The sequence below is a fragment of the Dermacentor variabilis genome, unplaced genomic scaffold, assembly GCF_050947875.1.
Source record: "Dermacentor variabilis isolate Ectoservices unplaced genomic scaffold, ASM5094787v1 scaffold_16, whole genome shotgun sequence".
NCBI classification, from domain to species: Eukaryota; Metazoa; Arthropoda; class Arachnida; order Ixodida; family Ixodidae; genus Dermacentor; species Dermacentor variabilis.
In genome coordinates, this window is record NW_027460324.1 from 1328736 (window position 1) to 1356442 (window position 27707).

At 47.1% G+C, this 27707-nt stretch overlaps 1 pseudogene; it reads left to right on the forward strand.

Annotated features, from left to right (window-relative positions):
• Window positions 1-3867: 3867 nt before the first annotated feature.
• Window positions 3868-26256, forward strand: LOC142568092 (uncharacterized; annotated as a pseudogene).
• Window positions 26257-27707: the final 1451 nt, after the last annotated feature.

Below are 27707 nucleotides of genomic sequence, written 5' to 3' on the forward strand. Positions count from 1 at the left end.
TACGAACACTGGACGGCAAGAAAATAGGTTACAAGAAGCCGTACACACTATCGAAAGCTAGATCCCAAACTTCAGCCTCGGCTGCGCCCCCGAGAAGTCTGAGCACCTCGTCCTGAAAGCTAGAACGAGAGGCCGGCCACCAACTACGAAGAGGCTGACCCCAGCGTCACCCTCAACAGGACAACAATCCCGAAAGTCAACACAATACGAATACTTGTACTCCACATCCACAAGGACGGATCGGGAGCTTCCAGCCTACCGAGACTAAAACGCATCCTTTCGCAACTCACACACCTTGTCAAGAGGATCTCAAGATAAATAAGCGGGCTCAAGGAGTAAGACACACTAAGAATAATACCAGCACTGCTCACCAGCCGCATCACATCCGACAAGCCGTACCTGGCTTTGAAGAACGCTGAAATAGAAAAGCTCAACATCATGATAAGGAAGGCAATCAGAGTCGCCCTGGGACTCCCCGCCATGGCCTCCGAGTCACGCCTCCTTAAGATGGGCGTCCACAACACGTGGCAAGAGCTCGCCGAAGCGCACAAGAACAGCCAACTGGAACTAATCAAGCTACCGCCCATAGCGAGATCAGTATTCCGACACCTGAACTTAGCGACCGGTGTACTCCGGCCGACTGATGGTGAACTTATGTGTATTTTTTCAAATTTAAAAGACAGTAGCACGTACGATACAGATAACTTGCAGATGAAACCTATTAAGTATGTTCTCCATGTAATCGCCCCAGTGTTAACGGATGTTTAAAGCCTATCACTCGCTAGTGGTGCCTTCCCACGTAAAATGCAAGCTGCAAAAGTGCTAGCTTTATTCAAGAAAGGTAATGAAACAGCTATTGTCCAACTACAGGCCAATATCTATACTCCCGATATTTTCGAAAGCTTTAGAAAAAATAATTTTTATCCGTGTATCTAACTTCCTTGAAACTAAGAACCTCTCTTCACAGACTCGCACTGTGCCTTCCGCAAACACAGATTGACTCAGCTTGCACTTCTTCAGCAGAAAGAATACGTTTTACAAAATTTTGAGGACCGCCAGCTTTCTTTAGTGGTATTTATTGACTTTAGAAAGGCATTCGACTCCATCAGTCACGAAGTATTATTAAATAAACTTACCTACTATGGTATCCGCAGTGTCGCCTTAAAAGTATTTCAGTCATACGTGCAGCACATATACCAATATGTGTTCATTGACAACAAATCGTCCAAAATTTCTTGTGTTACGACAGGTGTTCCTCAGGGCAGTATCTTTGGGCATCTTCTGTTTAATCTTTCCGTCAGTGATCTCGTTAATATTGATCTCGATGCCAAATTCATAATCTATGCCGACGACACTACTGTCCTGTTTTCGTTCAATGATGCTCCGGAGCTAGTGTCAGTGGCTAACTCTTGTTTGGAAAAAACATATTTGTGGTCTCTAGTAAATGGTCTCAAGATTAACGCTGAAAAAACAAAGGCAGTTTTATTTCAACCGATGAATAAGAATACCTGTCTGTGTAGGGACGTGGTGTAAGGGTCTTCTAAAATTAAACTCGTCCGTTCTGTGAAAACACTCGCGGTCTTTTTCGATAAAAATATGAGCTGGAGCGATCATATTCATTTTCTTGCAGTGAAACTCTCCCAAATTACTGGACGCGTTTTCTCTATTCGCTACATGCCTCGGAAGATTAAAATGTTAATTTATAATGCTTTGTTTGCGAGCCACCTTCATTATTGCTGCCTTATTGGGGGCACCAAATCTGTTACAAATATTAACCATTGGCTTGTAATACAAAAGAAAATTGTTCGCGTAATTAGTGATATGCTCTTTGACTCCCCATCTGAGCCCCTATTTAAAGAAACTTCGTGTAATTAAAGTCAGTGATATGTTTAACTACCGCCTTGCTCTTGGACACCTAAAAGAAACCAAACAGAACTTAAGCCTTGTTTCATCTCTGACTAGATTAAAACACAATATACCATGTTATAACACCAGGTCCCCGGAATACTGGCATGTGCTGCATGTGCGTTCAACCTATGTTAACGAAATGATTTTTACACTCTCCCCACTCTGTTGAATAGTCTCAGATATGCGTCCATCGATGTACCTAATTGTTCTGGCAGAGAAATGTATAATTTCTATTACCCCTAGAATTGGGTTTAACCATGTACCTAATCTTTTTCTTTTTAAGAGTTTTGTGTATCTATATATCTTTATTGTTTGTTTTTCCCGAGCTGTTTCATTTGCGAAGCAAATTGTTTAAGTAAGATCTATGTACTACATGCCATTGCGCTCTTTCCTTTCTCCATTTTTGTTGTTCCTCTTTCCTTTCTTTTTCTTCTTTTTTTTTCTCGCTCCTTGCTGTATGCTGCCTTTTGGACCTTCTGTTTATTAGGACTAGTCAAGTTGCTTTTGTAGCAACTTTTTTCCTAATGCCTTGGCACTTTGTGCTACTTGTTTTTATGAATAAAGGTATTATTATTATTATTATTATTATTATTATTATTATTATTATTATTATTATGATTATTATTATTATTATTATTAAGATATCAAGGCAGAACCAGAAAGCATATTGTATTTTTCGTTCATGTACTGTTACACATTAGCTTCGTTGCCTTTTGTTCACCTTTTTAATCACTCCCCTCTCTAACCCCCATGACCCTCAATAGATAGCAAATATAGAGCACACAAATTGTACCTGCAATAGAACAATTTCTTAGTCTACTGAAGGGCGCCTTTAAGAGGAAGCTTTAGCTCGGACCCATTCCGATAACGCCTGCTCAAATACATCTAAAACACAGAAGCTGTTTTCTGAGATAAGCCCTAGACAGATTCTAAAGATATTTGCTGCATTTGAAAGAAAAGCTTAAATTGCAGTGGCTGTTGGAAGAGGAATTGTCATTTGTGGCCTGAATGTTGTAAAAAGAATTTTCAAGAATTTGTATCTCTGAAAAGAATAGAAGCACGAAGTCTATAAATTCGTAGCTCTAAACCAAGAACAGATATCGCATTTCTGTAAAGTGCATCCGTTAGTCATCTAAAGCGGACACAATTGATATGCAGGTTGATATCTTATGTGAATTGGTTCCATTGCTTACGAGGGTTTTCCGAAAGGTCTATTCACATATTACTTTATTTTTAACCACGTGTAACATAATTTTGTCCACTTTAGATTCTCTATTAGATGCTGTTTACAGAATCGATTTCATATCTTACTGCTGAGTTCAGAATTATAAATAGGATAGTTCCGATTTCTGAGAGTTTGCATTTTATTGCAAGTGTTGATAATAAATTCACGACACAAACAAAAATCACCACAAACAGACACTACACTTTAACGTTTTCTGCTGTATGCAACAAACCTCATCAAATTTGGCGCAGTGGTTGACGAGAAAACAAATTTTCTTCTTTCCCATGTATTTATACAGTAACATCCGAGCTAAAGGTTCTTGAGCACACTAAGCAGAATGCTTACCTCACTACGGCTGTCATCGTTCAAATCCTCCGCAGCAGCTTTCGCTTTCTGCCGGGGACGCGACCTCGCCTTGGACTTCGATGGCGCGGGTGCAGCAGGATGCACTGCGACACTTGCCCTGTGCCCCCTTGCGGCTCTGGGAGCCAGTGAACTCTCCGGTGTTGCGGGTTCGGCAAGGTTCTCTTGATAAGAGACAGCCGCGGCTGCTTTGGAACCGCGCTGCTTTGTGTGGCGTTCGTTGACGACGGGATTCCGGAAGATCTGTAGATTGACAACAAAAATTCGCGCGGATTATAGGCGTAGTGTACCGCTATAGAGGTGCCACTGAGGGCCGCTTAGTGGGTGTTTTTGAAAGTACACTCGGGAACGCGACATCCTTTGTAGAAAGGATGACTGAAGTTCACGGCCACGATTTCTCCATTGCTCGGGTGCCACACGGCTACCTCTGTGATGAGAACAGCATGAAAGCTAGGCGCTCTATGAGAGTGGAGATGCACACCATGATAAAAGAGTTTGGGACAGGCCAGGCTGCACACGTGCCAAGTTTGTCCCGCAGACAAGCGTAAAGACGTCCACTTACAAAGTAGAGCTCGTGTTTTGTACCCCTCTTATTTTGTTGACTAATGTGACGTGTCATTCCATGTTACTTTACCCTTGCCGCATTACTGTTTCTGTAACTCAATATTAAGCACCTGTCGTTGAAGTAGACTATAGGCTCACTTCCGTGGCGCATAAAAGCGACCAACTTTCGACGAGATTTTGCACGTGGGTGGTCGCTTACCACCCACGTGCAAAATCTGGCTGTTCGCCACAGATATATCCTCTCCAGATAATTGCCGCCCAGCGAACGTCACCACAGGAACCGGCCGCGCGCGGCGGGGAGCGCGGGCCAATGAGATCGTGCCGATGGCTTCCGCACGAGTCGAGCTCGTCGGGCCACAGAAAGCTCCCAACCTCAAGTTTGCTGACAGACGCCAGCGGCACTCTTTCTCCTAGCGGATAGCCGCGTCACCACGTATCAGCCACCAGCTCTCTGAGGCGCTCGGGATGCAACACATTATTGCGACATTGCTCCTGGCGTCGCCATCATTTGGCGATGATTCGGTGGTCGGGTAGCCAAGGCGCCCGGTACTGCTGCGTGGTGAGCCGTCTCAACAATGACAAAAACACTAGGGGCCTACAGCCGCGTTTCAATTTGTACAATTTCCTCGGCAAATAGAATGAAAGGAATGCGGGCAGGCACGGATAATTGCTCTGTACAGCCTCCAGTAAGTCGTAATGCGAAAGCTTGCCGTTTTAGTGAATTCATTGTAAGGTTCGTTACAGCGCAACACAAGACACGGAAAAAAGGAAGGTATAAAACAACGACACGGCGCTGACTCTCAGATGATTTTTTTATTGAACATATGTCTAACAAGCACGTATCGAGGATTTTTGTTCAAGGGGGGGGTGAGGGGAGGGCCCAACCCAAGGTAATTTTTGTAAGCAAATGAGGGGGGATGTACCTTTACTAGTACAAATATGAATAATGCCTACCATTCGCCATAAAGACGCGTAAACCCGCAAAAGTGAATTTAAATAAGGTGTACCTCACAGGTACGCCTGTGAGATACACCTCTCCTTTACTTGGCAAACAATTGGAACCACACCAAATGGACTCGCGCTTGACAGAAGCGCAGACAAAACATTGCCAAGAACAAGCAAACAAGCGAAAGTGTAAAATAAAGATTGCTAGTACCGTTTTATGAATTGGCTCTAAATATATATATATATATATATATATATATATATATATATATATATATATGTTTGCGAAACAATTAGAGTTCTTTTGGATCCCTCGTTTTGGAAGTCGCGTAACGATGCAGTCCCGTACGACCGCGTAGAGCGCAGGACGCTTCGGTTCTAGAGGTACTGCGCCCACCGCGGAAGCTTAGAAAAACACCCACATAACCACAGCAGAGAAGTGGCTACGTCAGGCCGCTCTACTGATAACTGTAGAAGCGTCATTCAAAACAAACGGAATTCTCCACTTCCGGCCGCATTTTCTCTACTTCCTTTTTGAACCCAAGGATGCTGATCCATAAATAATTTTACAAACAATGGTTAAATTTGTTAATTTTCGCTTTTCCGTCCTGTTTGGCTGTTGTCTTGGCTCTTTCCCTTAGCAGATCGCTTAATTTCTCAACTCCTTGCGACTATTGTTTCCGGTTGCCAAGTTTGCCCAAAAGTGTTGTACAATTAGGGAAAAGCCAGACGAGGTAACGGGAGACAGTCATATTGCTTATGGGTTTAATGGTCATTGCAGGGTCTGGTGATGGGCGCTGTTTCGCATCTCACCAAATCGATGAGAAAACTGGCCTTCACACCCCAGGAGATGCCGATAACTACCACCGTCCAAAAAGAGAGAAAAAATGGACAACCATTCCACTCTGTGAGGATGGGATGGCAGCGAGAGCTAATGACAGTCAAAGCTCTCAAACGAAAATCAAAGTGCTTCACCTCCGCCGAGCGGTGGCCCGAAGGTAATGCAATGTCGGGCCGACCCGCGGCAAAGGTGAAGCAGGCGTTTAGCATTCCCTGTACGAGGGCCGATCCCGACGGTATTGCCATACCTGGCCTACCAGCGGCGGAGGTGAAGCAGGCGTGGGTCCATCCCGAATGTGGGTCCATCCCGAAGGTGTAGTGCAATGCAGGGCCGACCCGCAGCGGAGATGAAGCAAGAGTTAAGCACTCGCCTTACGTGGGGCCATTCCGAAGATTTCGAAGGGCGCGTTACAAGTCCCCGAGCCAACAGGGGTATCTGCCATTGAGCTTGGATCCTTGCTGCACTATCACCAGGATCGCCCTACGTGAGGGTTTTTTTTTTGTTGATGGACGCCGAAGAAACTGCGGAAGATCAGTCATATACAGCTTTGGCTGTAAAAGGCAGCAAAATGTTCACCGGCGACTAGACTGATATGTCGGCGCTTCAGGAATGTCTGTGAGAGGTGGTGGCGTGGGCGTGGAGGGGGGGTGGTATGCCGCTTAATAGCGGTGGGGGGGGGGGCGACCCCCCCTTGGGTACGTGCCTGATGTCTAACATATGTATAGGTTCCAGTTCATAACCATGACATGCACGAGACACAGATCTAGATACATCGAGGCAACTGTGACCAACTGAAGTATAATCCAAATTGACATAGGTAACGCAGTTTCTTGTCATGAACGAACACAGTTCGCTGATACAAGCCTTGTCCCTAATGTTTATATTATAAGCCTCAGCGATTTTCCTTGTCAATTGGCTCGCTTGTTTAAAAATTACATTACTTTTTTTTAAAAGAACGGGTGACAACCACACAACTTGCAATGCTCTGGGAGATGAAGTGGCGCAACCCCTTGAAGAGATAGCTCATGCTCTCTAAGTCGAACATTCACACGGCGCTTGCTTTGTCCCACGTACTCTTTACCACAAGATGATGGGATGGCGCATACAACCTGCTTAACACAAGTGATGTACCCGTTCACATGGTTGGCAGTGCACTTTCCCTTTACTTGCTTATCTTTCAGCATATGAACTAACGGGCATATGTGACCTATCTTATGTTTCGCAGAAGAAACATCAATGCTGTACCTTGAACCAGCGTTCTTAAGCCCGAGCGCCAACTTGTGTACATACGTTACTACTGCGTTTTTTCCGCTTTTTTCTTGTAATTTAGTTTTACCACCTTAGTCATTTATACTCTTGACGCCACGAACGGTACTTTCACTCACACATGAAATAATCACTTCGGGGTAACCAGCGTCCAGTAAACGATTTACCTGATCAGAATACGCCGCCTTCGACATATGAGAACACGACTTCTCTATTGCAGCATTTAGGATAGTCTTTGTTATAGTCCGCTTCACTACCTTAGATTGATTGGATTTATAGTTGAAAATGGGCTTAACCGACCTGTGATCATATTTTCAGGGCACATGATTTTTACCAAAGGTTAACCTAAGGTCTAGAAATTGCAGTTGATGATCTTTACGGATGTCGAAAGTAATATCAAGCGCCTGGAAGACCGTTAGTTGAACATCCGGTGTGCCTTCAGCGTAGATGTGGAAAACTTATACTACTCCCTTCCACATGCGCAGGTTATGAAATGTGTCAAAGACTGCCTAATGTGTGACAATGAATAAGAAGCCTTCATCAATGGTTGCGGTATCTCAACAGAAGCCTTTCTTGAACGTTTTTGTTTTACTTGAGATCTACCTTTGTTTCAGAGACAGAGGATCTGTATATACAAAAGTCGGGGGCATGCATTGACTCGTGTGTAGCTCCTATCATTAGTGACATTTTTCTAGATTATATTGATAGACAATCTGGCTAAGCTTTGCAATAAGGTTATCCGCTATGTTGATTTCGTTATGTTATTTAACAGTGACATTCAGCCCGAGGCTGTTGATGAAGTTTTGACGGTATTCGGGCAGCACGGCATGGGCCTTGATTTTAATTTCGAAGTCCGCAAAGATAATAAAGTGCAGTTTCTGGACTGAAGGTTAACTTTTGGTAAAAATCATGTGTGCTGAAAATACGATCCCAGGTCGCTTAAGCCCATTTTGAACTACAAATCCGGTCAATCTAAAGTATTGAAGCGGGCTATAGCGAACACTAACTATCCTGAATGCTGCATTAAAAAACTTGTTTTCATATGACGAAACCTGCTTTTTCTGATCAGGTAAATCGTCTACTGGGCGCTGGTTACCCCGAAGCGATCATTTCATCTGTGAGTGAAACTATGGTTCGCGGCGTCAAGAGCATAAATGACCAAGGTATTCAAACTGAATTAGAAGAAAAAAAAAACGCAGTTGTACCGTATGTTCGCAGGCTAGCGCATAGGATTATGAACGTTGGTTCAAGGTACAACATTGATGTTCGTTTTTCTGCGAAACTTAAGATAGGTCGTATGTGCCCGTTACTTGATAATTTGCTGAAGGAAAAGCAAATGAAAGGAAAATGCACTGTCAAATTTATGAACAGGTACATCAATTGTGCTAAGCAGGTTCTGTATGCCATTCCATTGTCTTGTGGTCGAGAGTACGTGGGACAAACGAAGCGATGTGTGAATATTCGACTTCGGGAGCATGAGCTATCTCTTCAAGGGGTTGCGCCACTTCATCTTCCGGATCATTGCATGTCGTGTGGTTGTCGAGCCTATAAAAACTAATGTCATTTATAAACAAGCGCGCCAATTGACAAGGAGAATCGCTGAGGCTTACAATATAAAGATTAGGGGCAAATCATGTATCAGCGAACCGTATATCGCTCTTCATGACAAGCAACTGCGTTACACATGTCAATTTTGATTATGCCTCAGTTAGTCACAGTTGCCTCGATGTATCTCTGTGTCTCGTGCATGTCACGGTTATGAACTGGCGTCTATATATATATTGTTACACACGAGGTGTTTAACACAGGTGTTTAACGAGGTGTTTAACCACGCCTGCGCGGCCGGCGTGGTTCATGACAGCTTGTAACAATATGTTAGTCATATCTTTAATAAAACTATCAGTTGGGAGTCAGCGCCATGTCGTCGCATTATAAGTTCGTTTTGTGCGTGTGTTGTATTGCGCTGCAATGGACCTTAAAATGAACCCTAAGCAAGGGGCCGAACTTGCGGTCTTGATGTTTTACTGAATGCTTACCATTATTTGCGGCAGCGTTGTTGTTGCGCCTCGTAGCTAAGTCATAACAGTTTGCTTATGGCGCCGACAATATCGCTGCAGCTCGACGTGCTTTGAGTGACGCAGTGAGCGTCGGCTGATTTGCGCTTGCGACGCACATAGTCCTGAGTCGTTTGTCTGACAGCGCGCGCTTTTGACAGCTAGGCCATTTGTATATAGTACGCGGAACGTACTGTGTGGCATCTTTACTCTGGGAGTTGCGCTGTGAGAGGAGGGCAGCAGCGGTTCGAATCACTTTGGCTCTCGGTCATTCTTTTATTGCGGGCAACAAGGGCACTTTGGATCGCGAAAAAGCCCGATAAAGATCAAAGTTTTTGGTCGTGATCAAGGATGGTAACTGTTTCATGGCGCGAGAATCGGGATCGGCTTGGTTGAGCTCACTAAGCATATTGGTGCAGATGAGAGCCTACGATCACGACCTACTGGATCCTGATCGTGCAAAATCCTGGTAGAAAGTGCCCGTTAGAAGTAGCGAATCCGGAGTGGACCCCATAGTGCTCCAAAGTGCTTAATCACCGTTTGGTCTAGTGGTTCGTAGACCGTTTCTCAGACCAAGGCGTAGTCGTTACATGACTGCGTATTTGTGCATTGCCACGTTACCTGCCCACGACACTTCTGCCTGTTATATGCTATAAGGTTTCGTTCATCGTACAGATCTAGCGCTGGAGAACCGTTATGATCCGTATATACGCCTAGAGCCTCGATGTGTACCTTCGTATCTCCTACAAAAGTCACCTGTCCCAATTTTTGAACTCATTAATATCGCTTCTATTGCAATCAATCAATTCCTTATTTTTATCTCTGCTATCGCCACCTGTCCGTAGTATACCTGATTCAATGAAGCAGGCTAGGTGAGTATTTGTCACCGCCTGTTTCGAAAAGGAGGCTAATATGTCATCATCATTATGATCACCGAGCAGCGCTGCCTGCGAGAGCAATTGGAAACATTGCCAGGCGGTGCAGTCACGTAGGCGTGTTGTGTACCAGAGCACGGACTGCGAAATTGCATCTTCGGTATTGTGTGTCTGCGCAAGCCTTCGTTCAGTGACACAGAAGCCTCGAAAACCCGAAGGGCTGGCACTGGCCCATGAAATGCTTCATATTTACAGACAGGTAGCGCAAAAAAACGAGGAGACAAGCCTGCACCACTAAACTTGTTGCGTTAGTCAAATAAGTCGCGCTTGTTTGCTTTCGCATGCCACTTTATTTAACGTTTTCGCATACAAAATTATTATTTGTGTCGCACAGTCAGTTGTGGGGTTCTCGCAAGTAAATGGAGCCCATTAATTATTAAAGGGGAGACTGGAACTTGCATGCTCCTCTGGCTACCACTGCTGAGCCTCGACAGGAGCGGCCGCTTCTTGCAAGTGCGGCGAGTGCTTTGATGTGAGGCGATACGACTGCATGTTATAAATAGTAGCAATATCGCCAGAAAGGCGAATCATCGATTGCGATAGCAAATTAGTAGACAGCTATACGAAGTAAGCATATTAGTTTTATCGGCCGTTTAAAATTGTAAACATTCCCTTAAGGCTCACTCAAAGTAAGCCGGCCAAACACCGATTTAAGTCTGCCGACTCTCGCCGACAGCGCGTTTTCCTTTGTGTTGGCGCCTCTATCACACTCTAGCGATGCCAACAATGTGCCGATGGTTGGCTGAGACCTCGGCGTTGGTGCAGTTTGACAGAGGTGCTGACACGAAGGTAAAAAACGTTGTCGCCGACAGTCGGCACACCGAAATCGGTGTCGGGTCGGCCTAGTCTGAGTGAGCCTTTAGTAACCGAATTAGCAAGCATTAGCAGCGCGCACAAGCCAACATGAACACATCACACTTGATGAGCGCGGACACTCGCTGCCAGAACGCTGGTGTGAGCAAACGTGGCCGCAGACGCGACCGAAGTGACCTTCGTGCGGGCTATCGCTTCAATGTAAGAACGGCGAGAGCACAGCACGTCCAAACGTAGGAGCCGTCTGCAGATCAATTTGAAGATGAGGCGCGTGCTTGTTGGCGGTGTTGTAGACGCCTCCCTCCCTCCTGCGCTGCTTCCCCGCTTTCCTCCATAAATGGCACGCGAGATGGAGCTTACGATCGTCAGTTCCCCGTGTGCCCCGTCGAAAAACGCGCAGTTGCGGCTGGGGCACAACGCCTAGGCTCCTTCATCCCATCCTTCAACGGCCTTCCGTGCGACGTAAGACGGCGCGTTTGCTCTCCGCTTTCTTCGTTCGCGCCCGCCAGGTTGACCGGCGACCGTCGGCTTCCCTCGAGTGCCGTCGCTCGCACGCGTAGCACACGACGCCCGGCGACGGTGTTGTCGCCCTCGGTCTTTATACGGAACCTCACGGCGACGGTCAAAATGCGCCTGGAGAGTCCGTATCATTGTTATCGCAATAAAAGAAAACGAAGAAAGGCAAATGATTCATCGAAGGCTAAAGAGCGTGAAGAAACTCGCGTGGAAAGCCGCCTCAAAAGTACCAAGTTACGGGGCCACAAAATCATCATGGATTTAGACAACTCATCGACGTTGCAGTCGTTGTGTTACGCAATACGGTTGTAAAATCGTCTCTCTTTGTACTGGTGCGTTGCACGAGAGTTTTTTCGCACTTTTTTTACTTTGACGAATCATTTGCCTTTCTTCGTTCTCGTTATTAACAAACAGAGATATCGCACCACATCGAACTACTCCCCATCCCTGCAAGCAGCCGCTCCTGCCGAAGCTCAGCAGTGGTACCCAACTGAGGCTACCAGTCCCAGTCTCCACTTTAATGATGGGTGCCAGTTACGTGCGAGAGCCCCGTAATCGACTGTGCGACACGGAGATTTTCATACGCGAAAACGTTAACTAATTCCCATGCGAAAGCGAAGAAGCGCGACTTGACTCGCCAGGCTTGTCTCCTCTCTTTTATTGCACTATTTGTCCGTAAATATACAGAATTTCACGGACCAGTGCCAGCCTTCCGGGTATTCGAGTCCGCTGTGACACTGAACGCAGGCTGGTGCAGACAGATGCACGGGAGACACAACTTCGCAGTCGGTGGTCCCGTGCACAACACGTCTACCTGACTGCGTTTGCAACGTTTTCATTTGCTCCCACAGGCAGCGCTGCTTGATGATGGTGGTGATTTATTGGCCCCTCCGTCAAAACAGGGAGCTGACAAATGGTCACGCAGCGTGCTTCATTGAATCTGACATACTGTCTATGTTTTTCATTGCAGCATTTTTTTTTACACATCTCGCTTACCTTCCTTTCCTCAACACTTGTCTATGTACCAATTATCGCTACCTATGCCTCTAACGGATCCATTCGTATAAATTTTCCCCTGCTTTTTCTTCCACCGATACTCTAACCAACTCTTGCTGATCTCCACTGCTGACCGGTTCATGCTTCCATCCACATTAAATACAAGTGCTTCTTGAAGGTGTGCGTTACCTTCGGGTCCAACTGGATGAATGCCTTCGTGTCCATTAGCATGTGTTGAGTAGTCTCCGGGTTTTTGCTCCAGCATACATGTACGTGATCTTGATGCGAACACTTGCTGCTGTATGTTTTTGTCCTTACGTAACCAGCTCTAGCCTCAAATAGTGAGCCACTGCCCTTTGTTTTACCGTACAGGTTTTCTCCTGTAATTTTTTTCTTCCAATTCTTGTAAACATCCATGTCCTTTTTCTTCCCACCCTTCGGAACGAATTCACCATCTGTGATTCTCTCTCTTTCTTTCTCATGACTCCTGCTTGTCTATTTGCACTTTCAATTACCCTGTATTTGGTTGCTAACTCTGTCGACCTCTACCTCCATTCTGTGTCCACGCTTTTCTAGTAGAGGTACTTGAACACTTTAGTAGCCTATTTATTCATATCCACGTTTCTGAGCCTTTCTGCAAAACATGTTTTGCTCTGCGCTTCTCTGACTTCAAAACAGGCCCAACCCATGTCACCCTGCACTGCCTCATTTGTGGTTTTACCGTGGGCTCCTCAAAACAACCGGCCTGCCGAACTTTCGTTAACTTCCCAAACCGACAAGATGTCTTACTTGAAGGACAAAATGGCCTTCGCAAAAGTTCACGCTGGCACCATTACTGGCTTCCAGATTCCATGCACGACGTCGTACTTATGAAGGCCCCAAAGTGCTCTGTTTCATTATTGCTGCATTTCGCTTTCCCTCTTTTTCTCCAGATTATGTTTGATGGCTGCTCGAGTAAGTCTCTTCTTCGAGACGCAGGTGAGGGGCTGGTCGGAGCAGACGCATGCTCCGCACACTCCGTGTTTCGAGAATCGCTGTGTACGCCAATCTTGGACGGCGACTCCAAAACCAATATTCATCGGTTGCGCTGGTGACCGGGAGCCCGTCGACGGCACAATCATGCAGGTGGGCCCAATTTTTTGAAACCTTTATCGACAAAAACGTTGGCGAGCAAGTGGAACGCTGCTCGGCCTAAGGCCCAGCAGCGAGCGCGGCCGCGCGACCATCGCCCAAGCCATGGTCACGCACTCTACGGAGCCCGTTATTCGTGGCTACGAACCCGACAGTTTGCCCGCCCAAGAAATACGACTAGCTCCTCCGTCAGCGGCCAGCTTTCCCCCTCATTGTTAGCGGGTGCTTTGAGAAATGCGTCGCCACCGCCCCGCTGTTCGCGCACCTCCGACGGCGGGTGCGACACTCGCAGGCGCACCACGCTACTCACCTAGCATGGATCCTGTCCAGTACGTTGCAGGGACGGCGCCAGGGAGGGGGCACGGGGGGCGGCCGGCCACCAAACATTTCCGCCTGCACCCCTTTGCCTCCCCCGCGAGCGCCGAACATCTCATTCAAGGTAGGCGGTACGAATCAAAATGTCAATTTTGATGTAATATAACTTGGAGGCACATGTATGACAGCAGCACCTTTTACAAACGACATCTTTGTTTAAGCATTAAAAAATTATTATAGAAAATTTATGATCACAAGTAATTACCCTCGCCTTTGTGATAGAATAGGCGCTTGAAATGCAGCGCGAACTTCCGCGACGAGATAAAGGTGGTTCCAATGGTTCTAAATAGATTTAAAAATGGGCTGCATTTCTTCCTTGTTCGTCCTGCTTCCGTGAACCGGCAAGTTCGAGCATCGGACGTAATAGCCTCGGCCACAAAATCGCAAGCGGGGCCAAACGAGTTTAGAGGGCATGTCCTTTCTAAGCCGCAGCTTTTCGCACAGAAAACCGTTGGGACAACACTGCCTATTCTCAGTTAGTCCCAGTAAGCCACCCAACCTTGCAGAACGCCACCACTTACAGTCAGCCATGCGCGAGCCTAATTGCCATACCCTCCTCCCCCCGCCCCCTGACAGTAAAGACACGCGTGCCGAATACCGACATACTCGGGAGTGATGCGGCTCGAAGTGGCGTTTGAGCCGGGAATCCAAGCCCCTCGACGACTACGCCCTGTAGTAGGAATGAAGGAAAAATTATGCACATCCCACGCGCTGTGGGAATCGATGTAAGCTAAGCTTTCTGCCCTTTTTGCTTTGATTGACAATAATTAACGGTGGTGTTGATGGCGAGTGTTTCGTATCTTCAACGTTCAGACCAACGCGAGAGTGCTGAGTTGACGCGAAACGTTACCTTCCGTGCACCCCTGCTGTTTTTCTGGGTAGTACATAGAACTCACAGGGAGAGGCATTTGCTGGAGGCATCGTTCTGCACCATATTTTACAACCTCTCACAGGGTTGAGCATTGTCATTGTTTCAAATGGCACATCGCATCGTTGGGAAAGTATCATACTTGAATCGAGTTATGGAGCTGTGCGTGCTAAAACTACAATCTGATTACGAGGCACGCCGTGGTGGCTGACTCCGGATTAATTTTGACACCTTTAACCTTTAACGTGTCCCTAAATCTAAGCGTATGAGCGTTTTTTATTCCGCCCCCGTCGTAATGCGGCAGCCGCGGTCGGAATCAAATCCGCGACGTCGAGCGGTGACGTGGCCGCATAGCTGCCGCGGCGGGCCCACAAGTGTTGCTCTGTCGCGCTGACGATTCCGTGGTGTCGCCTGGACCCTGCAGTGTGCTTTAATTAATGCGGCTCTTTTTCTGCACGCCCTGCGTACGTTGTCCGCTTGACATATTTGCACGGTGTTTATTTTTAAGAAATAGCAGTAACGTATTGTACCGTACCTTGAAGTTAAATTTATCCCATTTCCCCGCAACCGCTGTCTTGTCTAAAGTATAGTAGCGTTTCGTTGCGTTTTCATGTCATCTTTTCTCAGTCCCCCCTCCGTTACCTTTGGATGGGCACTGCGAGAGAAAAGTGGCAAGGACGTTGTTCACTCGTTTAGCTACTGCGTCTGTTCCACCCTATGTCTCCTTTCTCTCCCCCCTCCTCTCTTCCATTCTATCTATAGTCGGGTACAAGTTTAGAAAAAAAATGGGCGTTTACTTCTGCAAGGCGGATGCACACGAGCATCCATCAACGGGCGCGCACTCTATGCTGACGTCACGAGCCGGACGTCAGTCTAGACTGTCTACACCCCGCCGATAGAGAAGATGGCCGCCCCCGCTTCGAACTGGGCCGAGTCACGTCAATCGTGTGCATCTGCCCCTCTTCAGAGTGAATTCCCAAACTGTTTGTGGTGGTCTATCATGGCGCAAACATTATGGCGAGCAAGCTGTGTACCATTTCCGCTGCGTGTGTTTATTTTGTGCCGTGATCCGGCGACAAAAGATTGCAGCGAGCAATGCGGAGGCTGCGCTACGCTTCGTCCCAAAACACGATCCCGCGGCGACACACCGCTAAAAACAAACAACCTGCGTGTTTGTTCCATGGCGTTTTGTTTTGCTTCAAAATCAAGTTACGACAACGAAAATTTGCCAATGTCTGGTGCATACTGCTAGCGGCGGGTGCGTTCGTGTACAGTGTCGCTGTACAAAAAAAATGTGAAAAGGAACAAAAAAACCAATCACATTCTTAAAAATAGGTTTATGAAAACACAAAACCAACAAGATATCTAAATCTTATGCTATTTAAAAGCAAGAGTATTTATTTAAAACAATTAGTGGAACGATTTTGTACAGTTCCTGCCTCGGTGGTTCTTCTCGCCCCAGGTTTGCAATGGTTTCGATAAATGTATTGCTTCTTTTAAGTACTTGTTAAATAGCAACGGATCCATTTTAAGCTCGGAAACGAGTAGTCAATGTGCCGCGTACGTGTAGACCAGCGCAATAGCCATGCAGTGCTGCTCTTTCTACTTTTGTCCCTTGCAATGAAGTTAAAGAAATTGGAGGACGCTTAAGCTTCGCCTTCAAGAGTGGAACGCGACAGCTTCCCGTCGACCCGCCAAGGGGTGTAAGACAATGCACTACGGCGCAGCGATCACTTACGAGGCGCCCCGCATCGGACTTTGCGCCCACCTATCACGCGCTGAGCGTCGAGCAACGCAGCGTTCGGCGCGGCAACGAAACGTGCGCCTGAGCAAACGGAACGAACCAAAGAACTCGGCGTCTCGGAGGGGGAAACGATCTACGCCAGCCAAACGTCGTTATCGGCACGGGCAGAGGGATAGGTAGATAGTAATCTAAAGAAAGGAACGGCGCTTGATTCTGCTAGATTCTGCAACCCGTGCGGGAGTAAAGTCCCTTGATAATTTGCCAGTAACGAAAGGGGGCCTTGGGTGGGCACATTTATTTGTGCGACAAGTGGTGTCGCGCTTTATGTACCTTCGCGATCAGAATGATGTGTTCCTTCGCACAGTCATCCAAGTGCTTTTATGTCGTCACCTTCCAGGATTTGTTGTATGCTCGTGTGAAGCAATGCATGGTGCCGTTAAAGGTTACCTGCGAGAAGTCGTGCTTGCGTACAGAATGTTGCATGTGCGGTTCTCTGTGCAGTATCTCGCCAATATTACTAGGAAAAAACTGTATAAGCATCTAATTGACACTATGCTCCCTGTACCGATTTGCCGTATGTCAAACCGTGGAGGCCCAGGAGATGTCCTCAAAAGGGTTAAAAGAATGCCAGTACCCCCTTCGGTAAAAACTTTTTTCTTTAAACTACACACTAACACCTTATCAGTTAAAACATGGATGCATAACAGGGGTTTTTTTGTCCCGTGGTCCATTAACTGCTTCTTATGCAGGAAACCTGAAACGATAGAGCATGCGTTTCTAGATTGCTGGGATCCCATCTTTTTCTGGGACGGGCTACAAAGGACTTTAAAGAAAGAGTTACCTTTAGATCCCCATGGAATAAGATTCTTACCGGTAGAAAAGGAGGCTTTTCCGTATGACGCTATAATGCTCCTGGGCCTCCACAGTTTGTGGAAAGCTAGAACGCAGTTCAACAATGCCGATGTCAATTCGCGACCTACACGTGATCACTTCATTGAATCTGTAGTACGGTTCAGGGATGTCCATCGCGCACTCCCTGAACAACCAACATGGATTGACATGCTAGATAAACTTGTAGCATTGAAAAAAATTTGATATGTCGTGCCAGCAAAATCCTTGTTGACATGTTTTTCCTTTTTCTGTATTGTTTGTGTATGTCAAAGCCGGCAATAAAGGAAAAAAAGCTCGTGGCTGAGTGGTAGCGTCTCCGTCTCACACACAGGAGACGCTGGTTCGATTCCCACCCAGCCTGTCTTGGAAGTTGCTTTTTATTTACGAAGTGCCTGCCACGATTTATCGCTCACGGCCGACGCCGCGGACGCCGACACCGACAGCACCGGCTTTTCTGCGACACGAGCTCCTTAACGCTATCGCGTTAAAAGCCGACAGCGCGCAGGGCTGTAGAAGGCACGGCGTTATTTTTTCTCTCGCGATGCGGCATGTGGTGTAGAATTCCATTCATGAGAGCTCGACCAAACCAGTCATCAGAATACAAAACACTTTAATTATACAGAGAATTATGCGTTTTCTAAGCATGGTTTTTTGAGCGGGACTACTTTAGTCATGGAGGTAATCGGCTGTCGCATTTCGGAATCTGGGCGGAGCCTCCTCCTTTTTCTAAAGTTGTACCCGATTGCCTCTGGACTTGCACGTTAGTATAAAGGTGAGCGCTGCAGTTTCTGCAATACTTTTGCGGGGGGTCACGGACAATTACAACTGTCAAGATGCGTACATAGCGATGCCCAGGAGCTCCAGAGGGTATTGTTAAGAACAGCCCGCTGACGTGCAAGTTTTGCCAGCCAGTTGCGACAGCGGCGTCAACTTTTCGTGGAACACCACCGCAACCCTCTAGCCTCACGTCGTCAACAATAGCCGCGACCTCGACTCTCCGTCGCAGGTGCCAAGATGAGTTCGACGAAGCAGGCTTTGTACCTGAACCTGCCACCGCCGAAATGGTCTGTTATGAACAAGGGAGTACCCGGGGGAACGTAGTTCGAGGTCCCTTTCCACGCGCCGTTCAAGACGCAAGACAATGGGCAACCGGGCGCGCTGCGGGGGTCAGCTCGGGGAATAAAAAGCACCTCTCCTGATGTAAGCCCCGAGTTCTACGAAGCCCGTCTGGCCTCAGTTGGGGACCGTGAACCTCGCACAAAGAAGTGTGTGTGTGTGAGTGTGTGTGTCCAGCCCGCAGAGAGGCGACTCGTTTACGATGACTGCTCGAACGTTTCACTCACCTTGGGATCGAGGGAGGACCGAGTGTTTATAAACGGCTGTTTGCGCCTGCTCAGTGTTCTTTCCTCCCGCCGTCATGCTAGACTGGTGAACTGCAACGTCCTGATGTAGATACTGTTAATAAACCCATATTCCTCGTTCTCGATGAGAGGCAGTCCTTCCCTTCAACAACGCCCTCAGCGTGGATAAGTTGGACGACGGCATGGGCCAGCTATCATCTAATTCATGCCCGACTCCCATCTCCACAACTGGTTACGAGCGCTGGGATTAAGCCCCCCCCCAGTATGTGCACATTCGACGCGGTGCAAAGTCCAAGCGAGTTTCTCGCGTGGCCTTCTCTGCCACGCTCCTGTCCTGTATACACGCGCTCTGATCCATCCCCCGAAGAGGTGTGCGAGACAGCAGCAGCAGTAGTGGGAAAGTCGAAGGAAGAGGAAAAGAAAGCTTTTCTTTAAAAGGGTGCAGTTACATTATTGTGACGGGTTCAAGGTACGGAAGCCCACTCGATGTCCGAGATCACTACAGGGCACATCAGCGTCACTGAACGAAAGTCTCCACTTTTTATCCCTTCGTATTCCTTAGGTGACCAGACTAGGGAATCTGATGACCGTAACGCGGCCAATCACCAAGGTCGAATCGGTTGCAATATCCCACCCAGGATTTCACGCCGTTCCGACGAACTCCGACTTCAACGGTATGAAACATGTAACCGTATTGCAGCCTGGGAATCAAAGGTCGGCGCTGTTCTTTCTGTAGCCGTCGACTTCGGCCCCTTTCATCCATTAGTTCAGCTAGTAATATTCTGGTAGAGGGTGTTGACTCGTCAACGGTCGGCGTCAAAGTTGCGTTACTTCTCAATAGGCGCGTGATGGATTCTATGGGTTGGCTCCGGCTGCCTCTTCGGCGTATTGAGATTTAACAAGAGCTTCAGTAGCCAGTGACGACAGCGCCGCAGCTACGATCGCCCCTGGGTGGACAGTGATGGACAGTGAGTATGACGAGCTTTCCGCATCGTGTACAGCAAGAGATGAACATGATTCTGGGACCACATTCACCACCTCGGATGTGTATGTCCACCATGCAGGCCAGTTGGACATTTGTAACTTTAAGACAGATTCACCCACACAGTCAATATATTGAACACGTTTCCGTTTAAGAAGTACGGCAAATTGAGCTGAAGCTTCCACTCGGACTGTTGCCACCTATTTCCTTGGTTGCAGTACTGCGCGAAGGCCGACGCAGCTTTCTGTTACCCCTGCAAAATGTTTTCTCCTGGTGCTTTGGTCCCGGGAGTCGGAGCCGAGGAAGAAGCAAGAGCCAGGACGGACGCCAGGACGAGTCCTACCCGCCACTGGGGAAGCAGAACGGCCCGGACCAAAACAACAGCAGACGAAAGGTGGCGTTCAGGTGAGCTGGAGAGCAGGCCCTCCCAAATCACTATTTCCGCACTCGGATACCAACATTACACAGACAAATAATGAAAAGAAACTAGAGGAGGAAAACAAGGCAATAAGACAGGAATTAGAGCAATGTCGCGAAGAGACTAGGCAACTTAAAAGAAAACTAGACGAGCTCATCAAAGAGTTGCAGTGGCAGACACATGGGAGGAACGTGACAAACACGTCGGGTCCATCAGTTGAGGACACGCAACAGACAGAAGAGCAAAACTTCAGAGACGAGATCAAAGGTTTCATGATAACAGTACAGAAGCAGATGCACGAGATGCAGCAAAAGCAAGCGTTGCAGGAACAGAGCTTCCGCAACTACGTTAAAAATCAAAATACCCAAAGAACCACTAACGACGCCAGAGATAGACTCTACAATGAGAGGCGTTTCGGACCTGAAAGCCAAAGTGCAAACAATAACAACACAACATGGCAGGACAAAGCCAATTAAACGTATGGCAATGGAACTGTAGAGGGTATCGGAGGAAGCAGGGCCTCTTAGAGCAGTTTATTAACACTAAAGGAGCATAACCAGACATAATCATGCTACAGGAAACCAACATAACACCCACGCTAAGGGGATACACGTGCCAAGAGAGCGGAAGGACCGCAACCCTCATTAGCAATAAGATAGTAACCATAGCACACAAGGAGATTGAGGGGACAAAAATCGAACACGTGATCACAGAAATCATACCCAGAAAGAAATATAAAGGGAGAAGCACGTTCATAATAAACCTATATAGCCCCCCTAGACAAAAAGATTGAGATTTCGAGAAGCTGTTTGCCGAGGCAGACAAACTAGCCAGATCGAACACACTCATCATAGCAGGGGACTTTAATGCCAAAAGTCCGAATTGGGGCTACCAGAAGGCAGAACGAAAAGGACAAAAGATAAGTGACGCGGCGGAAAGGATAAGCTGTGAGCTACTCACAGACGAAAACCAACCTACGCGACTAGGGAATAGCGTAAGACCAGATACCTGCCCAGATCTAACCTTTGTGAAAGGAGCAAGCCAAGTCGAATGGGAGAACACGCTAGAAAACCTAGGCAGCGATCACTACATCGTAAGAACGTCAATAGAGGCAGGAACAATCAAGAGAAAGATAGGATTGGCCCATTTAACAGATTGGTACGCGTTTAGACAAGGAAGTCAACAACTAAAGGGAGAGATCACATCCATCAAGGAATGGTGTCAGCAGCTCAAACAAATACAGGAAACATACACGCAAGAAATAGATAGGACGGAGCAAGTACCGGAGGTGGACAAACGTCTGCTTGGGCTATGGGAAGCGAGACGTGGGCTCACTAAAAGATGGAAAAGACAAAAGCTTAACAAGAAACTCAAAAAGAAAATAGCAGAAATCACAGCAAAAGCAGAGGTATATGCAACGCAACTGGCCAGGCAAAGCTGGCAACAGTTTAGCAGTTCGCTACAAGGTACGCTCAACAGGGCCAAAACGTGGCGCATTCTGAAAGCATTAATGGACCCAGGGAAAACAAAGGCAGAGAGCAACAAGGCAATCCAGAGGCTGATTCACCAGTACGATGGTACCGAAGAGCAGCTAATGGAGGCCTTGAAAAACAAATGCTACGGACAGGAAAGACCCGAAGAATATAAAGGGGAATACCAGGGGGAAGAAAACGCAGATATGGACAGGCCAATCACACGAGAAGAAGTGAACGCAGCTCTGGGGTCCCTAACCAAAAACACAGCAGCGGGAGCAGACAAAATTAAGAACTCCCTCATTCGCAACCTAAGCGAGGAGGCGATAGATCAATAAACAATCTACTTAAACAAATTGTGGAACGAGGGAACAATCCCGGAGGAGTGGAAACACGCCGAGGTCGTAGTGATCCCGAAGCCAGGAAAGAAGCTACAGATAGAAAACCTAAGACCAATCTCGCTCACCTCGTGCTTGGGAAAGTTATAGGAAAGAATAATCACAAAGAGAATCCAGCAACTCATGGAAGGCAAGGAACTGTATCCGCACAGTATGTTTGGCTGCCGAGCAAAGCTATCAACACAGGATGTCCTCCTACAGATTAAGGAAGGGGTCCTAAGCAAAGCACCCAAGACAGGAGAAAACATCATAATGGAACTAGACATCAAGGGAGCCTTCGATAATGTCAGCCACGCGGCAATAATGGAAGGGCTTCAAAACATAAATTCTGGGAAGAGGACTCATGACTACGTGAGAGCCTTCCTAGCAAAAAGAACGGCCACAGTAGGACTAGGGGATATAAGAAGCGAACCTTTTGTCACCCCAAGCAAAGGTACGCCACAGGGCATAGTCATTTCACCAATACTGTTTAACATTGCGATGCTTGGCCTGGCCAGGGAACTAGGCGAAATCGAGGGCATACGACATGCAATGTATGCGGACGATATCACAATATGGGCCAACCAAGGAACGCTAGGACAAAAGCAAGAGAAACAGCGAGAGGCAGCAAAACGCGTAGAAAACTATGTTAAGGCAAGAGGCCTGGCTTGCTCCACAGAGAAATCGGAAATACTCAGAATTGGAAAGAACACCACCAAGGCCGAAATCGAAATAACCTTAGAGGGCCAGCTTATAGCGGAAAAGAACATGATAAGAATTCTAGGAATGTGGCTGCAAAGCAGAGGAAAATGCAGTCACACAATTAGCTCACTCCAAAAATCGACAGATCAAGTAAGCATGATGTTTACGAGAGTTTCAAATAGAAGACATGGCATGAAAGAGGCAGACACGATCAAGTTGGTTAAAAGTTTAGTGGTCAGCAGAGTCACATACTCGCTACCTTACCACTTGATGAACAAGCTAGAAAGAGAACAAGCAGAAACAATACTAAGGAAGGCGTACAAAACGGCACTACACCTACCGAGGAATACTTCAAACGACAAGCTACTGCAGCTAGGAATACACAACACGTTCAGCGAGCTGGCAGAAGCGCAACTAAACACACAAATAGCGAGACTTTGGCAGTCGGCTACAGGAAGAATGCTCCTAAAGAGACTAGGATACGATACGAAAGGGGCAATAGATCGAGAGGCAGACATCCCAGACAACGTCAAACAAACCCTCAGAATAAGTCCAATTCCACGCAACATGGATCCGAACCTACACGCAGCCAGAAGGCAGGCAAGGGCAGATTACGTGGAAGGCCACCTGGCAACAGAGGAAAACACGGTGTACACGGATGCAGGGCTATACCCGTGGGACAAGCACACTAGAACACACAGAGTAGCTACGGCTGTAGTAGACTACATGGGAGAGACAATCAGCTGCGCAACCATAAGGAATTGCACGGTAGCCGAGCGGGAAGAGGTCGCCATAGCGCTTGCAGCGACCGAAGGCTAGCGAAGTAACAGATCACTAACCATATTAACAGACTCCAAAGCTGCATGCAGGCATTACATGCAGGGGAGAGTCTGTAAAGAGGCCCTGCGAATCCTCCTCGGAGCAGGAACTCTCGGAAATAAAGTGAAACACAAAATTTTCTGGATACGGGCCCATACCGGTATAGAAGGGAACGTGAGAGCAGACAGTCTAGTTCGCGAGATCACATACCGAGCTGGACAGATAGAGCCTCTCGAGAACCCTACAACGGTGGAGCCGACGTGTGCGGAAATATTAAACTACCATAGAGGGCAGAGAATCAAATATCCTCCGCCACACACACTACTTACACAACAGGAAGCAGCCGACTGGAGAAGGCTACAAACCGAAACTTTCTATAATCTACACATACTAAGTAAAATGTACCCGACACAATACAGAAACTCCTGCCCATGGTGCGGAGAAATACCAACTCTTTACCACATAACATGGAAATGTAAGCATAACTACACATTCCATAAACATAAAAACCGGAGTGCGGAGAAATGGGAGGGCCTGCTCACCAGCAGCGAGCTCACCGCCCAAAGGGCAATGGTGCAGCACGCGTGCGAAGTGGCCAGGCTCAGTGGAGCCCTGGAATAGCGGCACACCAGTGCTGAAGAGCCAGGCAGCAAGCGCAAGACGGCTCACCGCTAAAATCCTTGATAGAATCAATAAAGTTTTTCTCTCTCTCTCTCTCTCTCTCTCCTGGTGCCAGTGAGAAACTTGCATTTGTCAATGGTGGATACAGTAACTAGAAAAAAGCACTAGAAAAACAGGCTGGGTTCAGAAAACACGATAGTCACTCGCGCATAAGTCTTGCCAGACATCGTGCGTTTCTTATACGCATATGAAGTCGGGAGGATAGAGCAATTCACTTGCAACACATCTTAGCGACGCGTACTCCAGGGAGGTGCAGGAAAATCGCCTCTACAAAGCAAGAGTTGCACATATTTTACGATTCACTGCTGTTCCGGAAATCGCTCAGACGGGCCACGATGAAAGTGCCACAAGTGAAAACAAGGGAAGCTTCGTTCAGCTCTTGAACTTGGTTGGCAAATATAACGATATTGTCGGAAAGAAACTGCATGTAAGAGCAGCGAACGCGAAGTACGTTCATCATTCGCTACAAGCACAGATCCTTGAAATTCTCAGCCACATCACACTAACAAGTGTAAAGGAAGAGCTAAGCTCCAAGTGCTTTGCACTTATTGTCGATAAAACGAAGCACCTAAGCAAAAGGGAACAATTATCAGTTGTAGTAAGGTACTACGTAAGTGGGGCTGTCTTTGAGTAGTTTTTTCGATGACGCAAAGCTGAGCCCAAGGATGCAAAGTAACTCCTCGGCTACGTAAGGGAAATATTGAATCGCTGCAGCATACATACTCAGCTGTGGATTGCTCAAACATATGATGGTGTGAGTGTCATGAGTGGTACCTCAAGGGGCGTCGAGGCGCTGTTCAGGCAGGAAGTGCCACAGGCAGTGCACGTCCTCTGCATGAACCACCGCCTCATTCTTATCATCGTGGATATCTGCAAGGTGATAAAACCGGTGAGGGATTCTTCTTTCTTTTTGAATGCCTCTATGTTTTCCTGAGGATATCTGCAATTCACTTTCCCTACGTAGATGTGCAGAAAAGGTGGTCTTTGCCTGTGATAGAGCTGCAGCGTCTCAGCGATACCCAATGGGCCTGCCAGGTAGCGGCTTGCAGAGCAGCAATGAAAAGCTTTCCTGCTATCGTTGTATGTCTCACTTAAGTCATCGCTACACACAGAAGGCGGGCAACGGAAGCTGGGGTCTGCTTGAGAAAATGGTCTTCTCGTTTCTCTTTCATTTAAGCCTATTTACCAAAGTACTCAGCCGCCTTAAGGTTCTTTCGGACCTATTACAAAGAGAAGACTGCAATGTTAGTATGGTGTGCCCTATGACACGCACAGTCATTGACGAGTTCTCCAAATTGAGAAGTTTGCAGAACACATTTGACGCTGTTTGGGTGCAAACCGGCAGTATTTCTGAGAAAACTGGGGTGTCACAAAAAGAAAAGCAGAGAATCACACTCCTTCCTCCTCATTTAGTACAGTATGTACTGAGCGAAGGACGGCCCGTTATAGAATAGTCTCCATATTCAAAAGGAAACATTTAGAGCCGAAGTCTTTCTACCCATTTTGAACCAGCTGGTTGCTTAGCTGACTAAGTGGTTCACGAAGAATAATGATATACCCTGCGGAGTTAACATCCCCGCCCCGGAATGAGAATATTATGGCCATCTCTTTGCTCAAGCCTTTCTCCAAGCACTATGCATGCGACATAGAAAGCGTTGAAGTTGAGTGCCAGCTGGTAGCGAAACTTGTTCAGCGCATCGAAACCCAGTGGAAGTGCAAGATGGAGACATTGCTGCAATTGGTGACTGTCTTGGGAGAATATAAACTAGCATTCCACGAAGTGCACGAGCTAGCTGTTATCGCTATGACGATAGTGGGATCATCTTGCGAGAGCACGATTTCGTGCCTTCGAAGACTGAAGACTTATCTTCGCAGCAAGATGACGAATAGCCGTCTGAGCGACCTAGCTGTGCTTACAGTCGAGAGTCTCTTGTCAATAAGATAGATATTCAGCGTGTTGTCTCATGTTCGTTGCTGCGCACAGTAATATGTGTATACGTTTGCACTAGTATGGCGGTCTAATGATACCCCATCGTATCTTTGTGGCGCTTTCATGGGAAAATTGTGCGGCCCGGGCATACGAGCGATACCTATACCGGTATCAAAACATCCTCTTCACCATCAAATAAATCCTGGCTCTATTTTGTCTTCTGCTGACACAGCGGAGGCATTGGCATCTGTGGTTGTGACGAAACCGCCCTCTGTCCCTGTCATCGCTTTGAAAGAGACTCCATATAGTGTGCTGTCCGAGGCCACGTCGGTGGTCTAGCTTGGGTTGTGAATAATGTATAATCGAAGAGCTGTTATTTGCGTTTGTGAAACCTGCTGTACTGTATGACCAAATTTGACGCTGACTGAAATGCCTATTGCGTGCTCTATTTGCAGTTCTTTCTCTCATCTTTTTTTATTCTTTTCCCATTTACGTATTTATTATTATATTTCCCATTTTCAGCGATTTGAATCGCCAGCCGGCGACACAAGAGTATTATTTTTTTTTGTAATCTAGCGTGTCTTTGCCAAAGTTGGAATTGATATGCACATTGCTTACAGGTGTTAGTTCTCTCTCCTGTTGTGAAATATACTCCTTTGAATCTATAATGCAATCTAGTAAACTGATGTTATTTTGTTGCTGCTGGGTGCCTGTGTTTTTTCTTTATTTATTACTGCTTCTTTAGTTATGTTCTGTACCATGTACTATATTAATCTTCATTTTCTTATCAGAAGCACGGCTGTGTAAATATGCTATGTTTTATTTGTACCTTACTGCGATGCTGGAATAGCTTATTCAAACTGATGTGTTTAGAAGACCTTCAGCCCAGTTATAGTGAAAGCAGAACGCATAAGTTCCCCGCCTCCCTGCTCTGCCCCCCGAAGGAATTCACTTGTGGGTGCGCCACCCCCTCTGCCTAGTAAAAAATCCTGGCGCCGTCCCTGGTACGTGGTCATCATCAAGCCGAGGGAACCCTGCAACTTAGCTCAATACAGGGGCACGGGCAGTATTGGCAGCGCCGTGCGGGCAGCCATCTCCCAGCGTAGCGACAGCGCAGAGCGGACCCAAACCTCGCACATAAATACAGCCTGCACCCGGTATGGAAACAGCATCTGATCGTCGTCGGCACCAAGGAAGAGCGCGTGCTGCACATCCTGCTCAGCCTAAACCAGCTGTGGTTAACCAGCAGAACCATCAACGTGCAAGCTTACTTCAAGGCAACTGGAAACATGGGCAAGGGTGTAATCCGACTGGCCAAAACATTCACAACAGACTACATCCCGGAGAACACCACCTCGTCACATAACCAAATCATCGGGGCCAGGAGGCTTGACTCCAAAAGCGTAGTGAGGCTCACATTTGAGCACAACAATCTCCCAAGGTTCGCCTTCTTCCTCAACGAAGCCACCCTGATGCAAAAATACAAGAAAATCGACGGAATTTGTGCCACGTGCGGGAAGCCTGGACCCT